The sequence below is a fragment of the Lontra canadensis genome, unplaced genomic scaffold (assembly GCF_010015895.1).
Source record: "Lontra canadensis isolate GAN:19392208 unplaced genomic scaffold, GSC_riverotter_1.0 scaffold104, whole genome shotgun sequence".
Classification (NCBI taxonomy): Eukaryota; Metazoa; Chordata; class Mammalia; order Carnivora; family Mustelidae; genus Lontra; species Lontra canadensis.
Window position 1 is genome coordinate 5667296 of NW_022631098.1, and position 16683 is coordinate 5683978.

The window sequence follows — 16683 nt, forward strand, 5'->3', positions numbered from 1 at the left end:
TAGTTGCCTATGTTACATATCATTGATTTGATTTAAACACTCCAAAAATTAGTGAAATCCATTCCACATAGTGAAATATATTAGGCAGCCTACACCTGTTCCTTCTTCCCCTTCCCTGGAGTCCTTCCTTTTTTCTTCCCCTCTGTATGAGCTGCTCTCTAGCTCTGCTTAGCAGTTGTCCTCCTGGTCTTTTGCCTCTGTCATGTATACGATCCTCTATTTCCTAGGTTTTGTGTATTCCTTTTCTGGTTTGCCTTTTTTTTTTTTTTTTAATGAATGCACTCTCTAGTTACATCATACTAAAGGGAGATTTGCATAGAAAGCAAATTTATTGAAACCATACTTTCTGCAATTACCTAATTCTCTTTAACACGTGATTGATAACTTGTCTAAGTGCATGTTCTAGCTAAAATAGTTTCCCTCTGACTTATGAAGACCATATTCTGTTGCATTCTAGCTTCTAGTGGAGCTGATTCTAGATGGGTTTTATGTGACCTATTTCTTTCCCCTTCATGTAAGCTTTTGAGAACAAAATTTTAGCCCTGGTATTTTAAGATTTCAAAATTTATCTGCATTGATATAGTTTAGCTTTGTTTTTTTTTTTATACTTCTGGACACAGGTTGTAACTTTTTAATCTGGAAACTTCTATATTTTGGGGAATGTAAAAATATATTTTAAAAAAACACCTCATCACCTCGGTTTTTCTTTCTTTCTGGATATTTTGATGTTGAACTTCTTAGATTGATCTTATCCTCCTGTTTTTTTTTTTTCTAAATTTCTTTGTCTTTTTGTTCTATTTTGGGGACAAGTGCTCAACTTTATCTTTCAGATTTTCCATTTTATTTCAGTTACTTTATTTTTTTTAAATTTCAAGACTTTATTCTGACTGTTCCTTTTTATAGCAACCTATTTTTGTCTGTTGTCGTGAATATAATCTTATTTCTCTGAGAATATTATAGTTTAAAACATTTTCCTTTCTTCATTGTCTCCGTTTTCTTTTTCTGATTGATTTGGTTTCCTTTTTTATCCTGGAGAATTTCTCCAAAGTTCATGATACTCTTGGTCGACCCATCCTATTTAAGGGCAAGGCACTTAGGAGAGCTCCATTATGGGTGCTTCTAGCTGACTGTTATGCATCACTGTGAGGTGGTCAAGTGAAGTTCCCAATACTTTATTTTGAAACTCAAAAATGTCAGTATCTGTAGGTTTGTTCTTTTGGGGTGTTCAATTTCCCCAGAGAAGAATCCACCAATTTCCTGTCTGGAATCTATTCACATAGAATTATTTCTTGGAGTAAATCAATGAAAGGAGGCTGGGAGTCTTACTTTCTGAATGTGGAGCCCATTTGGTTTAGTTTCATCCCCAAATGAATCATTTATCTCATTTTGGGTGGGGGAATGGTTGTCACTTGCCTCTGCAAGAGGAGGGAAAGAGTACACAGAAATCTACTTTCTTACTGTTATTTAGTCCATCTTTTTCATCCCCAGATACTACCCCTGCCTTCACAGCTCCTGGTGTTAGAGACCATGGAGACTTTCCAGCATTCTGCATCATGGTTTGACATTGGCATCCTCTGCATGTACACTTGGTATTCAGCTTTCTAGAGTCTGTTAATGTCTTCCTGTTCTCTGTCATCCATCATTTGATGCTATCTCTCATTTTCCATTCTCTTTGTCCTTGTGGGTTTATAGCATTTTAAATTCTATAATATCATTTTATTGGAATATTGGGAAGGAAAAGAGGTAAATTTATGTGTTCAGTCAACCACATTTAACTGATAGTTGGCATATCTGTTTCTGTCCTTTTAATTTTCAAACTTTTGTTCTCATTACCTATGCTACATAAAACTCATTTTGACCACAATCCAAGCTTCCATTTTTAAGTGGGAATACAGTCCCACTTCTTGGCTTCATGCAGGGAGACAAACTGTAATGCTCTGCCATCTCTTAGACACACTTGGTTCCTATTCTACAGCGTTAAAATTAGCCCCACGGCCTATTTCTGGTCCTGTTGCCTTGAGGACCTGTTGGCCCCATATCTTTAGCCCACTATAGTTTCTACTCCATTTTCGTAGAGAATTTTAATCTTTAAAATTTTAATTTTCTTTGAAATGGATATGGATACATTCCACCTCCAGGCCCCCAAAATGTAGTTTATGAAGGCGGTCTGAAGATACTGGCTTTACTTTCTTGATTATAATCTTTCCCTGTGACCTTTTGACCTGAAGTTCCATACTTGTTGCAATTAATTGTAATTTTCCTTCCATCTTTGTCTTGATTGAAAGTACTTTTGCTATAGTTTCCTAATATCCGAATCTAGTACACCCTCTTTAATTCTTAGTAACTTGCATGTTGCATTTGATACTTCAGGTTGTGTCCTTCTTGAAACTCTATCATTTTGGCCTTTGTGGGCCATGTTTTTCCATTCCTTCCTTATACATCTTTGACCAACCCCCCTATGACTTATTTGCAGCTCTCCTTTCTCCATCTGCTGCTGGAATATTGGTGTTCCTTAGGGTATCAACCCCAGCCCTCTGCATCTTATTGTATACTATTGTGCTGGTTGATATCCTCCGCACTTGCCATTTCAGATATTAACCATATGCTGATGAGGATGAGATATCTATCTATAGCTCAGACCTCATCTCCACATTTCAAGTCTAAGACCAACTCTGCTGGCTGCCTTTACCTAAAAGAACCATAGTCCTCTCAAATTCAGGAGGTCTTGGGATAAACCTATCCTCCTCCTTCCTAATATTGTTCCTATTCTTGGATTCTCTATTTAAGTTGACACCAATGTTTACCTGTTTACCCAAGCTACAAACCAGGGAGACATCCTTGAAGCCTTTATCCTTTTTCTTCTTATTCTAGTCACATCTTTAGTTTGCCCAAGGAATGAGGATGTGTTCTAATGGCAAGGAGACAGGCCTTATAGGAAGTGCAACTGGACCCAAGGCAGCTCTAGAAATGATGTTTGGGGTGTTTGTAGAACAGTTTGTAGAACTTCCTGGTCATTGTGACCCCAACACCTCTGACAGTTAACTTCCTTCTTCTTTTCTTCCATTCTGTATCTTTTCATCATAGATTATATTCAAAACTTTGGCTTGCTATGATCTCTTGTGATTTCAACCTGACTTTCTCCTTCATATAGCCTCAACTTAATCTCATTTGGGTCTCTGGACCTATTTTCACGGCTTTCTTTTCTTTATGTTCAATGTTTCTGATTCATGGGATCAGGAATCAGACTGGCTTGGCTCCTCACACTAGGTATCATTGTGGTGTACTTGTTAGCCTACTGTGAGCCTTCCCTTATGCAGGCATTCATCTTACTCTAAGTACCTGCCACAGGGGGATCAAGTTAATGTGATATGAAGTAATGACCACTTTTCCCAAAATGATAGGAACTGGAAAGTTAACCTTCAGAAGGGAAGCTGGCATAGAGACACTGCGGTTGACATGGTTAGTATATTCCTTATTTAATATATTGAGTCCTATCAAATTTATCTCGCAGTTTTTAAACCTCTATTCTCCTCTCCAATCTTCATCTTAATGTCTTGGTTCAAGTCCTCATCTTTTTCACCCTGCCCTGTGGCAACAGCCAGTCTTTTTCCTTCTCCCCACCCCTTTCCCTCATTGGTTATAATATCGGTTTTAAATGATGAACCATGACATCGGTTACTTATCACTAGGAAGAGATATTGAGTACTTCTGCACAGTGAACCTTGGCTTTGGAGTCACCAAGGAAAACCCAACACAGTTAGGCAGTGGAACTGGAAGGAACAATGCTCTCCTTACAAAGAGAAGAGCCAGGGAAAGATCAGCTTCAGTACTGGACTTCAGTCCCCAGTGGCCAAGAGATTCCTCTCAGCAGCCAACACAGGGCAGGTGGCCTGCATGTACCCATATTGTGCAGTAGCAGGACCCTAACCCCTGCCTACAAGGGACAAGTATGGCAGTGAGGTTGACAAAGTGCTATATGACACACATGCTTAAGAAAAAGGAGCATATATTGGGTCTGAAACAGGGAAAGATAATTCCACACAAGGCACTAAGTTCAGCACAAACTGTGGGCTCTTTATCTCTTGGTAAGAAAGTGTTCCAGGCCCAGGGCCCATTCTTACATGGCTGGTGCAAGGGTCAAAAGAGGAGGGCATGCATGAGATTGCCTTTCCCAGCTTCAAGTATGCTTAAAACCTTTCTGTATTGGGGTGCCTGGGTGGCTCAGTCAGTTAAGTATCTGCCTTTGACTCTGGTCATGATCCCAGTGTCCTAGGATCCAGCCCTGCATCAGGCTCTCTGCTCAGCGGGGAGCCTGCTTCTCTCTATCCCCCTGCCACTCCCTCTGCTTGTGCACACTCTTTCTGTCAAATAAATAAATCTTTTAAAAAAATCTGTTTATTGAATACAATTTGTTACTCATTCTTAACTAAAATATTAGACGAATTTGACTTTTTATTCGTTCCTTAAAAGGAATTCAGAGAGGCTAACCAAATTAAGTTGTTTTTTACTTTCACATGATTATTTTTACTCCCCAAGGGTCAGTGCTTCATCAACCTTGTCTGGGATGATTGCAGAAGCCTCCTGATTGTCTGCTGGGCCTCAGTCTCCTTTCAACTCCAATCCATCTTCTAGATTTATTTTTCTAAAATGTTTATCTGATGATGCCCCTCTCCAGTTTAAAAACCCAGGGCCCATTTTCTGCCACTTCTCCCTATACTTTCCCTTAGAGTTTCCCTATTCACATTCCCCACACTGAACTCAAGCCTGCAGGATCATATTCCTGCCCTGCTCACAGAGGACACCACACTAATTAAGTTTTGGTGCCAACCTCTGCCTGTCCATTTGATGCAACCTAATTATTCAAAAAGTGAAAAATTCAGTTATTTAAAGTAGTGGTTTTCTTGCTGCCACCAAACTATATATTTAGCTGTCAGAATGCTGAGCCCAAGCTCTGAGCCACTGTGACACATTACCTGTCGGGCAAGATTGTGTTCTATTCATTTTTACTAGTCCCCTCCATCGTGCCCCTCTAACCCATTAGGTACCTAGTCCTATGCTGCACCTGCTGGTGGTCTGTAAATACCTGTGGGCACAATGTCAACGTGTTCTTCAGAGTCCTTGGTTATGAGGTATCTGGGCAAAGGATTTAACAGAAGTAGCCAAATAAAAATATTTAGTGTAAATTTATTTAAGTCCACATTTATTTACAAATTGTATTTAAATAATTAATCTGGAGGTGACCAGAAGGTAGTCAGGGTAGAGCTTAAAGTATACAATTAGGATTGGCACCACTTGGTGGGTTTTAGGGATGGTACATGAGGTGGTGGTCCCATGGGGTCAGTGACTTGAGTCCAATGACTTTTCAGGATGCTGCCATCTCTTTCTGGCAGGCCATTTAGATTTTTAAACTTGAGGTACAATAAGGTGTATATGTTTCAGATACACAATTTGGTAGGTTTGACATATGTAGACCTTTGTGAAAACATCACCACAATCAAGATATGGAACCTATTCATCACCTCCTAAAGTTTCATTGAGTCTGTAATACCTCCCACTTACCCTCCTTTCCTCCTGGTTCTCTCTCTAGGCAACCAATGATCTGCTTTTTGTCACCACAGGCAGCCTTCATTTTCTAGAATTTTCTATAAGGAGAATAATATAATATGTAGTCTTTTTGAGGGGAAGGGGTTTGGCTTATTTGACTCAAAATAATTGAGATTGATCCACATTGTTGCATGTGTCAGTAGTACATTTTGATGAGTCCATTGCATGGCTGTACCTTGATTAATCATTGACTTGTTGGTGGACATTTAGGTTGTTTGCAGTTTGCGGCTATTACAAGGAAAGCTGCTATGAGTATATACGTGTAACTTTCTGTGCTTTCATTTTCATTTCTCTTGGGTAAAATCAAGGTGTGACGTGGCTGGTATATGAAATGGTTACAGATGATAGGTGTATGCTTACTTCTTACATTCCCATCATCACTGAGGGCAAGTTGCTCCACATCCCTCCAACAATTGATATAATAGTCTTTTTGATTTTAGTCATTCTAGTAGGTATGCAATAATCTATTTATATCTTGAATTTAAAAAAAATCAGTTTTCTGGGTTCCATTCCAGGCATACTAAATCCTGGGGAGGAGCCTTGAGGTGTTGTGATTTTAGAAAGAGAACTGATAGCCGTGTTTGGGAGCCGCCATGTTATAGGATATTGACTACAGCTTTCAAAGGGGCTTAGGTAGGACTTTGACAGAAGTGGTGCAGGAGGGCAGGGAATGGAGTCAGAAACATTTTCTTCAGGATGGAATATGTTTAATTAGTTAAGCTCATGTTGGATCAGTCCTCATCTGCCAGAGCCAAACTTGTCAGCTTAGAAGAGCCTCTAGTTAGAAGAGAAAAATCTTGGTTTCCTTTCTCTGGATGATTCACATTGGAGAGAGTGATGGAGTGACTGGAGAGAGTGATACCCTGCTGGTTGGTATAGCGTAGCTTAGTGGGACCGGCATCAGAGTCTGAAAAACAGTCGAGATGCTGCTGCAACTGTTGGTGGGAATGTAAACTGGTGCAGCCACTATGGAAAATGGTGTGAAGATTCCTCAAAGTAAAAAATAAAACTAGCGTGTAATCTAGCAATTCTGCTTGTAGATATTTATTTGAAGGAAACGAAATCATTGTCTTCAAACTATATGCCCCCCCATGTTCATTACAACATTATTTATAATACTTAAGACCTAGAAACACAAGTGTCCATTGTCAGATGATTAAAGAAGCTATAGTGTATGCATATACAATGGAATATTATTCAGCCACAAAAAAGAAATCCTTTTGCCACAACTTGGATAGACCTTAGCATTACGCTAAGTGAAATAAGTCAGAAAAAGACAAATACATCATGATCCATTAGTGGAATTAAAAAAACCCCAACAACCACAACAGTGAACTCAAGTGGTACAGAGAATAGATTAGTGGTTGCCAGAGGTGGGTTGAAAGGGTGAGAGGGGTGAAGGTGATCATAAGGTACAGACTTTCAGTTATAAGAGAAGTAAGTCCTGGAGATGTACAGTATGGTGACTATAGTTAATACTGTATTAAATATTTGAAAGTGCTAAGACAGTAGATCTTAGAAGTTCTTTTCACAAGAAAAAATTATAACCATGTATGGTGATAATAACAAGTTTAGTTAACATCTATTCATAATAAATGCATGTATTAAATCCTCATGTTGTACACCTAGCACTAACACAATGTTACCTATCAGTAATACCCCAATGAAGAATAAAGATGGTGCTGCAAGTCTATGACTAGGAGGTGAGCCTGAGCCAAATCCCTCTCCACCTTCCCTAGCCAGCAGTTGATAAAAATAGAAAAGAGAAAATGTAAAAGACCTGCCAAATGCAAACACAAGATCCAACCTCTGGCTTCAAATGGTACAGAAACACACATAAAACACAAGGCCACTGCCATAGGCCTGCTAAGCTCCAGGACCAGAAATAGGCTCAGGCAGCAAAGAGTTCATTATCTCAAGTAGAGAGATGAACAGTTCTCCCACACAGCAGAGGGGACTAAGGTTTTGACCTGAAATCAAGAGTTAGGGTAGGGTTTCCCTGTCTGGGAAAGGAGACAAAAAGAGCTGTTCAGCCTGGCTCATTGGAATGAGAGCTAACGCTCATTGAGCACCTGCTATGTTTCATGCATTGATTGTTCTAAACTTCTCGCTTGGATTAATGTATTCTCACAATCCAGTGAAGTAGACCCAGTTGTTATCCCCACTTTAGAGACAAGGTAAAGAAAGATGTTTCTTGCCTCAGTCTATACAGCTAATACATCAGTGGTAACACCTAGGGAGTATGGCTCTCTGGAATGTGCTCAGCCATAACCCCAGGTCTTCTCAGGCTGTTACAGACCAAGGGAAGTTGAAGGAGGCAGGTATAGTCTTGCAACCAGACTGGGCAGAGCCATGTACTATGACAGGCAGTGATGGGGCCTTTGACCCCAGTATCACTATAGGGCAGACTGATTGATGGAAGATGATTTCTATTCTAGGGGTCTCAGTCTGCCTGGAGGCCAACAGAAACATTTCTGGAGTGGGAGGGAGGGAGAAAACAAGGACAAGAGAGAAAAAAAGCTTTCGTAGAGACTGAGCCCACAAACAAAAATTATAAAACACATGTGGACGGGATGCCTGGGTGGCTCAGTTGGTTAAGCGGCTGCCTTCGGCTCAGGTCGTGATCCCAGCGTCCTGGGATCGAGTCCCACATTGGGCTCCTTGCTCGGCGGGGAGCCTCCTTCTCCCTCTGCCTCTGTCTGCCTGTGCTCGCTCGCTCTCTCTCCCTCTGTCTCTGACAAATAAATAAATAAATAAATAAATCTAAAAAAAAAAAAACCACATGTGGAACACTAATACAGAGTCCTAACCAACAACAAAAGCATAGGGCAAATGAGTTTACATTAGATGAAATGAGAATAGTAGAGCAATGTGAAAGTTATTTTAGAATATTTCTGATCTTTAAGAAAGGATAGAACCATTAAAAATATATCTTGAAACAAAAGGCAGAAGTTAAAAACAGCTTTGAACAAGGATGAATCAGGTAGAAGTCCTTTGAATCAAAAAATTTTTCATTCAAGTAACATAGTGATAAACTCCTGCTTAAATCCATTGAGGGAATTAGTGGTTTGGAGGATGATATTGAGGGATTCAACTAGAATATACATTTTAGGCAACACTGAGACCAGTGGCCCACTGAGAAGTTTAGTAGGGGATAGAAACTCTATCTAATCTAGCTTTTGTCCAACATTGAGTAGAAGATTCCAAAGTTGCTTCTGAGCTAGAAACACATCCATGCAACTTGATGTAGGAAGAATACTGAATGTGACCTCACAGGACCAGGGTTTGTGGACCAGCTTCATCATTGCCCTAACTTCTCTAAGCTTTAGTTTTCCAATCTGTAGAATGGCTGTAATGGTCTTTCTGGTAGCATAGGGCTTAAATGAGAAAATTTAATGGAAACACTTTGAAGATATATATGTATGTGTGTATATAGATATAGATATAGATATAGATACACATATGTGTATCTATATCTGTATACATATACATGTATATACACACATGTGTATGTGTACATATGTATATATATCTTTTTAAAACTATATTTAAAATATATTAAAATATAATTAACAAAAAAACTTTTCCAGCAAAGGAGAGCAGAAGATTCTTGATTCTCTGTCTCTATCACTTTTTATTCCAAGCTCTCCAGTCTTTACCTTCCGAATAATTTTTCATTGACCAGGTGTGCTGTCAACTACTCAAGGGCAGTTTTACACTGGCAAAGGTAGTGTGTGGGCCAATTAAGCCCTTTCTTGGTAGACAGTAGTCTTTTTTCCTTCTGTTTGTTATGTATTTACCTTCTACTCTAATTATAAAAGTTACACATATTCACAACAGAGAATAAAGAAATGTATATGGTTTCACTTATTTGTGGAGCATAACAAATAGCATGGAGGACAAGGGGAGTTAGAGAGGAGAAGGAAGTTGAGGGAAATTGGAAGGGGAGGTGAACCATGAGAGACTATGGACTCTGAAAAACAATCTGAGGGTTTTGAAGGGGCGGGGGTGGGAGGTTGGGGGAACCAGGTGGTGGGTATTGGAGAGGGCACGGATTGCATGGAGCACTGGGTGTAGTGCAAAAAACAGTGAATATTGTTACGCTGAAAATAAAAAAAAATAAAATAAAAAAAGAAATGTATTCAGAAATCCTCTGTAACTCTGTAATGCAGCAAGAATCAAATGGGCCAGGATTTTGCTGCATTTCCTCTAGACTCTGTTCTATGTTGTCTTAGCTTGGAATGCTTTATAAAATATCACCAGCTGGGTGGCTCAAGCAACAGGAATTTTTTTTTCACAGATCTGGTGGCTGGGTTGTCCAACATCAAAGTGCTAGTAGGATCGTGGTCTGAGGAGAGCTCTCACCTTGGGTTGCAGATAGCCACCTTCTCTTTGTTGTCCTCAGATGATCTTTCCTTGGTGCCTATGTGCATGCAGGGATGGGGAAGACCTAGAACAAGAGTAAGCTTTCTGGTGTCTTATTGGACACTGACCCTATTGGATCAAGGTGCCCCTATAATGACCTCATATAATCTTAATTACTTCCTTTGAGACCCCATCTCCAAATACAGCCACACTGGGATTTATGGTTTGAACATAATTTTGCAGGATATAGATATTCAGTCAGTATCCTATGTTATACACATATGTATATATACTTGACATTATCTGAATTATTATAGGATGTAATATGTAAAATTCAATATCATTTTTAACCATTAATATTTTTTCACACCATTAAAATTTGAGGAAAACTTCCTATCAACTGCCTAATAGAAATACCGTAATATTTTTAACCATACCTCTGTTGTTGAACTTTGATATAATTAAAATATTGATCTAATATAAATAACTTTTTACATGTACCTTATTTTGATATCTCTTTGAGATATTTAATTTAGCACAGTGTTTTTAAAGTGTTTTTTTTCCCCTAAGCACTTTGTTCTTAATTCCTAGTCTTATGTTGTCAGAGAATGCTGCTTACATGATATAGGCATTTTGGGACTTACGTTTTCTCTGTAGCTCACTATCAATTTTTAGAAATGTTTCATGGGAAGATGAAAAGAAGGTATATTTGGTGATGGTAGGGTACGTTGTTTGATGTATTTCTATTAATTCCATCCTATTAATTTTATTCAAATCCCATCTTCAGTTATTTGTGCTCTCAATTTATCAGAGTTGATGTATAAGTTCTCCACAATTGTGTGTTTATCAATTTTCCTGTGTTTCCAATAAGATTTGCTTTTTATAGTTTGATGCCAAATTATTTGATGTATAAAAATTTATGACTATTTTCACTGTGGACTGTAACTTTTAGAAAAAGTGACATTCAGGGGCGCCTGGGTGGCTCAGTGGGTTAAAGCCTCTGCCTTTGGCTCAGATCATGATCTCAGGGTCCTGGAATGGAGCCCCGCATCGGGCTCTCTGCTCAGTGGGGAGCCTGCTTCTCTCTCTCTGCCTTCCTCTCTGCCTACTTGTGATCTCTGTCTGTCAAATAAATAAATAAAATCTTTTAAAAAGTGACATTTTATGTTTTGTTGAATGCTTTTTGCTTGGAGTAAAACCTTTTCAGAATTTAACATGGCCATTTCTGTGCTGCATTGTTTTGCACTGCCCTGAAAAATCTTTATTCTTTATTTTACACCATTTTATAAAAACTATGTTGCTTTATGTCTATTTCTTGTAGGAAGCACATAGGAAGATTTGAATTTGTTGCACAATTGGAGAATATTTTTATTTTAATGGGGGTAGTTAAACTCATATTTCATGATTTATTTGTTTTTATATTTCACACCTATTTTGTGTTTCCTATTTTTATGCTTCTTGCTTTTTCTTTTCTAAGCTATATGGAATATGTTTTATATCCTTTTCTATTCTTCAGTGATTTGGAAAATAGGTCCTATTTTAAATTATGTTTCTGATTACCTTTGAGTATTAGAAACATTTAAATATGTACTTTAAAAAGTATGTGAAATTAAAGAAAATGCATTAAATATGTATGTTTAGTATTGAGAACAGATGGTCCCTGCCTTACAATGATTCAACTTAAAATTTGTTTGACTTTATGATGGTGTGAAAATGATACACATTCAGTAGAAACTTTACTTTGAATTTTGAATTTTGATTTTTACCCAGGCTAGCAGTATGTGGCATGGTCCTCTCTCATGTGGGGCAGTGCAGTAAGCTGAAGCGCCTAGTCATTGGGATCACAAGGGTAAATAACCAATACACTGATAACCATTCTGTACCATTCTATCTGTCACTTTCAGTATTCAGTAAGTTTTATGACCTACCCAACACTTTGTTATAAAATACGTTCTATGTTAGGTGACTTAGCTTAACTGTAGGGTAATGTAAGTGTTTTGAGCACATCTGAGGTAGGCTAGGCTAAGCTATGATGATCAGTAGGTTAGGTGTGTTAAATGCATTTTCAACTTATGATGGGCTTTTTAGAATGTAACCTCATCATAAGTCAAGGAAGATCTGTAATTTTTAAGCAAATAACCTTAGAACCACTGTCTTACTTTCAGCCTTTCTGTATCCTTATGGTTTTGATATGCTTCTTGCAAGAGTGATATTTTTTATTTAGGTTTTTATTTTTAACCCAGCATTTTTTAAACCCTTTTTTTATTTGGAGGATTCAGTCCATTTAAATTTAATGTAATTACTACTATGTTTTCATTTAAATCTACCACCTTATTTTGTAGTTTTCATTTATTCAGTCCATTCTGTTTCTTATCCTCTCTTTTTACTTGAATTTATAGAATATTAAAATTTAACATGTTTTCTTTCACCCAGTTTGGAAGTACTTACTGGATTTTTGTTCCTTTGGTGGTTACTTGAGATACTATTATACATGTACTTATTAAAGTCTGACGGTAATTGGCATCCTTCACCTCCTTCTGATAATGTAAGAACCTTGGGCTGTTTTAAGGGTTTTTATCACCTTCTTGGCTTATGTTATTGTTGGCATATATTTTAATTCTCTATTTTTTTATTCCTTGAGGCATTTAAAATTACTGTTTTATGTAGTCAAGATTTAGATTTACCCACATATTCACTGTGTTCTGAGTTCTTCCATTTCATCTTAGTCCTTCTATCTGGGATTACTTTCTTCCTACCTGAAGTACATGCTTTAGAATTCTTTTTGGTTAAAATCCACTCATAGTGAATTCTCAGTTATTGTTGGTCTGAAACTCTCTTTATTTCACTCTGATTTTTGAAAGGTACGTTTATTTTGGCCAGGAATAGAATTCTAGATGGGCATTTGCTTCCTTTTATTACAATGAGATAACTTTGAATTTTGGATTCCATTGTTGCTGTTGAGAAGCTGGTTATCAGGGTAACTGTTTCTCCTTAGATAGAAAAGTAATCTGACTTTTAGGAATAAAAAAAATTTTTTCCTGTGATATTTTTCAATTTATCTATGTTTGAATTGGGAATGGATTTCTTTTTATTCACACTTTTCAGGATTTGTTTGGCTTTTAAATCTGCGTATTGGTGTCTTTCATTAATTCTGGAAAATTCTTAGTCATTATCATTTAAAATATTACCATTCCCCTCTTCTCTGTCCCTTTTCCTGTTCAAACTTTGATTTATATTCTGAATCATTTCTTCTGCCCTGTCTTGTCTGTCAGGGGTTATAGCCATCCATTGCTTTTATTCCAAGAAGTTTCTATACATTCTATTTATTTAAAAAACCTACTTTTTATACCTTCCTTGCAGAGATTTATTGCAGATATTTTAAAACTGGCATTTTATTTCTTTAAACACAGTAAGGGTAATTGTTTTATAATCTAGCCTGATAATAACTCCAGTATCTGAAGTCTTTGTGCATCTGTTTATGTTCTTTCTTATTTCTGCTGGTTCTTGTTCCTTTTACTTAGTCTGTTTCATTATTTTTGATTAGATGAATGTCATTGTTCTCACAGAAATTATTTTTAGAGATTGAGGCATAGTATGGAGGTATATCATTTAGACAAGATTTATTTTTATTTCTGCTGCATGCATAGGGGAACCACCAGTCTAAAACTACATTAAATTCATGTGGTAAGGTTTTTTCCTCCCAACCAAGTTATGTGATTTTCATTTTCAAATATTTTCAAGATGTGTTTGTTTGCAACTTCTCAGATAAGTTTTTTTAATGTAGTTGATACACGATTTTACATTAGTTTCAAATGTACAGCATAGTGATTCCACAACTCTATACATTTTGCTATGCTCATCACAAGTGTGATACCATCTGTCACTATACAATTCAATTATAATACCATTGACTGTATTCCCTGTGGTGTATATTTCATCCCTGTGATTTACTCATTCTAAAGCTAGAAGCTGTATCTCCCACTCCCTTTCACCCACTTCCAACCATTAGTTTGTTCTTATATTTATGGATCTATTTCTGCTTTTTGTTTTGTTTTTTAGTGAAACCATGAGGTATTTGTCAGATTTATTTCTCTTAACATAGTGCCCTGTAGGTCTACCCATATTGTTACAAATGGTAAGATCTCACCTTTTTTATGCCTGAGTAATATTTCACTGTGTATGCATGCTGCATCTTCTTTATCCACTTATGTGTTGATGGACACTTGGATTGTTTCCATATTTTGGGTATTGTAAATAATGCTGCAGTAAACTAGAGGGTGCATATATCTTTTTGAACTAGAGCTTTTTCACCCCCTTTTTGGTAAATACTGAGTAGTGGAATTACTGGATCATACAGTATTTCTATTTTTAATTTTTTGAGGTATTTCTGTACTGTTCTTCACAGTGGCTGCATCAATTTACATTGCTAGCAATAGTCCCTGAGGGTTCTTTTTTCACTTAACATCTACATCCTTGACAACAATTGTTGCTTCTAGCCATTCTGACAGGTGTGAGGTGGTATATCACTGTGGTTTGGACTGGCATTTCCCCGGTGATGAGTGATGTTGAGCATCTTTTCATGTGTCTTTTGGTTGTCTGTATATATTTGGAAAAATGTCATTCAGGTCCCCTTAATTTTTAAATTGGATTTTTTTTTTTGGTGTTGAGTTGTGTAAGTTCTTTATATATTTTGAATATTACTCCTTTATAGCCTATATCATTTGCAAATATCTTTTCCCATTCGGTAGGTTGCCTTTTTGTTTTTCTGGTGGTTTCCTTTGCCATGCAAAAGCTTTTAGTAGTCCCAATAGTTCATTTCTGTTTCTTTTGCCTAAGAGGACTTCTCTAGAATAATGTTGCTAAGGTTGATGTCAAAGAGATTATGCCTAGGTTTTCTTTTAGCAATTTTATGGGTTCAGGTCTCACATTTAGGCTTTTAGTCCATTTTGAGTTTAATTTTTAATTTTTTAAAAGATTTTAAAAATTTAATTAATTTGACAGAGATCACAAATAGGCAGAGAGGTAGGCAGAGAGAGAGAGGAGGAAGCAGGCTCCCTGCTGAGCAGAGAGCCGGATGTGGGGCTTGATCCCAGGACTCTGGGATCATGACCTGAGCTGAAGGCAAAGGCTTTAACCCCCTGAGCCACCCAGGCACCCCTTGAGTTTATTTTTTAGATGATGTTAGAAAGTGGTCCAGTTTCATTCTATTGGATATTGTTGTCCAGTTTGCCAGTACCATTTATTGAAGAGATTGTTTTTCATTATTTTATGTTCTTGCCTCCTTTTGTTGTATGTTAATTGACCATATAAGTGGGTTTATTTCTGGGCTCTCTATTCTGTTGATCTCTGTGTCTGTTTTTGTGCCAGTATCATAGTATTTTGATTACTACATCTTTGTTGTATACCTTGAAATCTTGGGTTGTGATAACTTCTTCAGCTTTGTTCCTAGATTACTTTGACTATTTAGGGTCTTTTGTGGTTCCATATAAATTTTAATATTTGTTGTAGTTCTATGAAAAAAGCTGTTGGTATTTTGATTGGGATTGCATTGAATCTGTAGATTGCCTTGGGTAAATTGGACATTTTAGCAGTATTCTATAAGCATGGAATATCTTTCCATTGGTTTGTGTCGGCTTCAGTTTCTTTCATTAATATTTTATAGTTTTCAGAGTACAGATCTTTCACTTCCTTGGTTAAGTTTATTCCTAGCTATTTTATTCTTTGTGGTGCAGTTGTAAATGGAATTGTTTTCTTCATTTCTCTTTATCCTGCTTTGTTGTTAGAGTTTAGAAACACAATGAATTTCTGAATATTAATTTTGTATCCTGCAATTTTCCTCAGTTTTTTTTTTTTAAACCTCCCTCCTCCTCCTTTAGATCAGTGACAAAATAACTTTCCTACTACTATCCTGGGATGGTGGTGAGAGGTGATTTACTTCTTGTTCACTCTTATCTTGAAGTTTGCTATCTTTTGGGGTCCCAGCTTTATGTATGGATGGTTGACACATGAGTGTTGAAGGGACATCTACCCCTTTTGTCTAGTTCAGGCCCTGAAGTTTAATGTCAAAAGTAAAGCTCAAGTTTGAAGGGAAGGGGGTGGGGGGAAGGAAGAGACATCCTCAGGACAAAGACTGCTTTATCGTTCTGTTTCCCTGACTGGGTGTCCAATCCCACACGTCAGCCTGGTACTTCACTGGTATGCCATCAGGTCTTTGCTTTTAAAAAGATTTTAAGTAATATCTTTCTGGAGTTTCAGTTGTTTTCAGCAGGAGTATTGTTCCAAATTATTAGCTCATGATAATCTCACAAAGGATAGAAATAGCAAATAAAATGTTTTTGACTATAGACACATAGGATAAGGAATTTGATATGCATTTTACTTTTTTCCAGTATCACCATTTTATTTTGCTATTAGATTTTTGCCAGTATCACACTGTCTGGATGACTGTGTCTTTATAGTAAGTGTTGAAGTTGGGTAGTGTCCATTCCAACTTTGTTCTTTTTCTTCAATATTGCATTAGCTATTCTAGGTCTTTCTCCTCTCCGTAGAAAGTTTAGAGTCAAAATACCTTGCTGGGATTTTCCTTAGTATTGCATTGAATCTATAGAGCAAGTTCTGAAGAACTGGCATTATGATGATGTTGAGTCTTTCTATCTGGAAACATCTCTGCATTTATTTGGTGGTTCTTTGATGTCTTTCATCAGAGCTTCATAG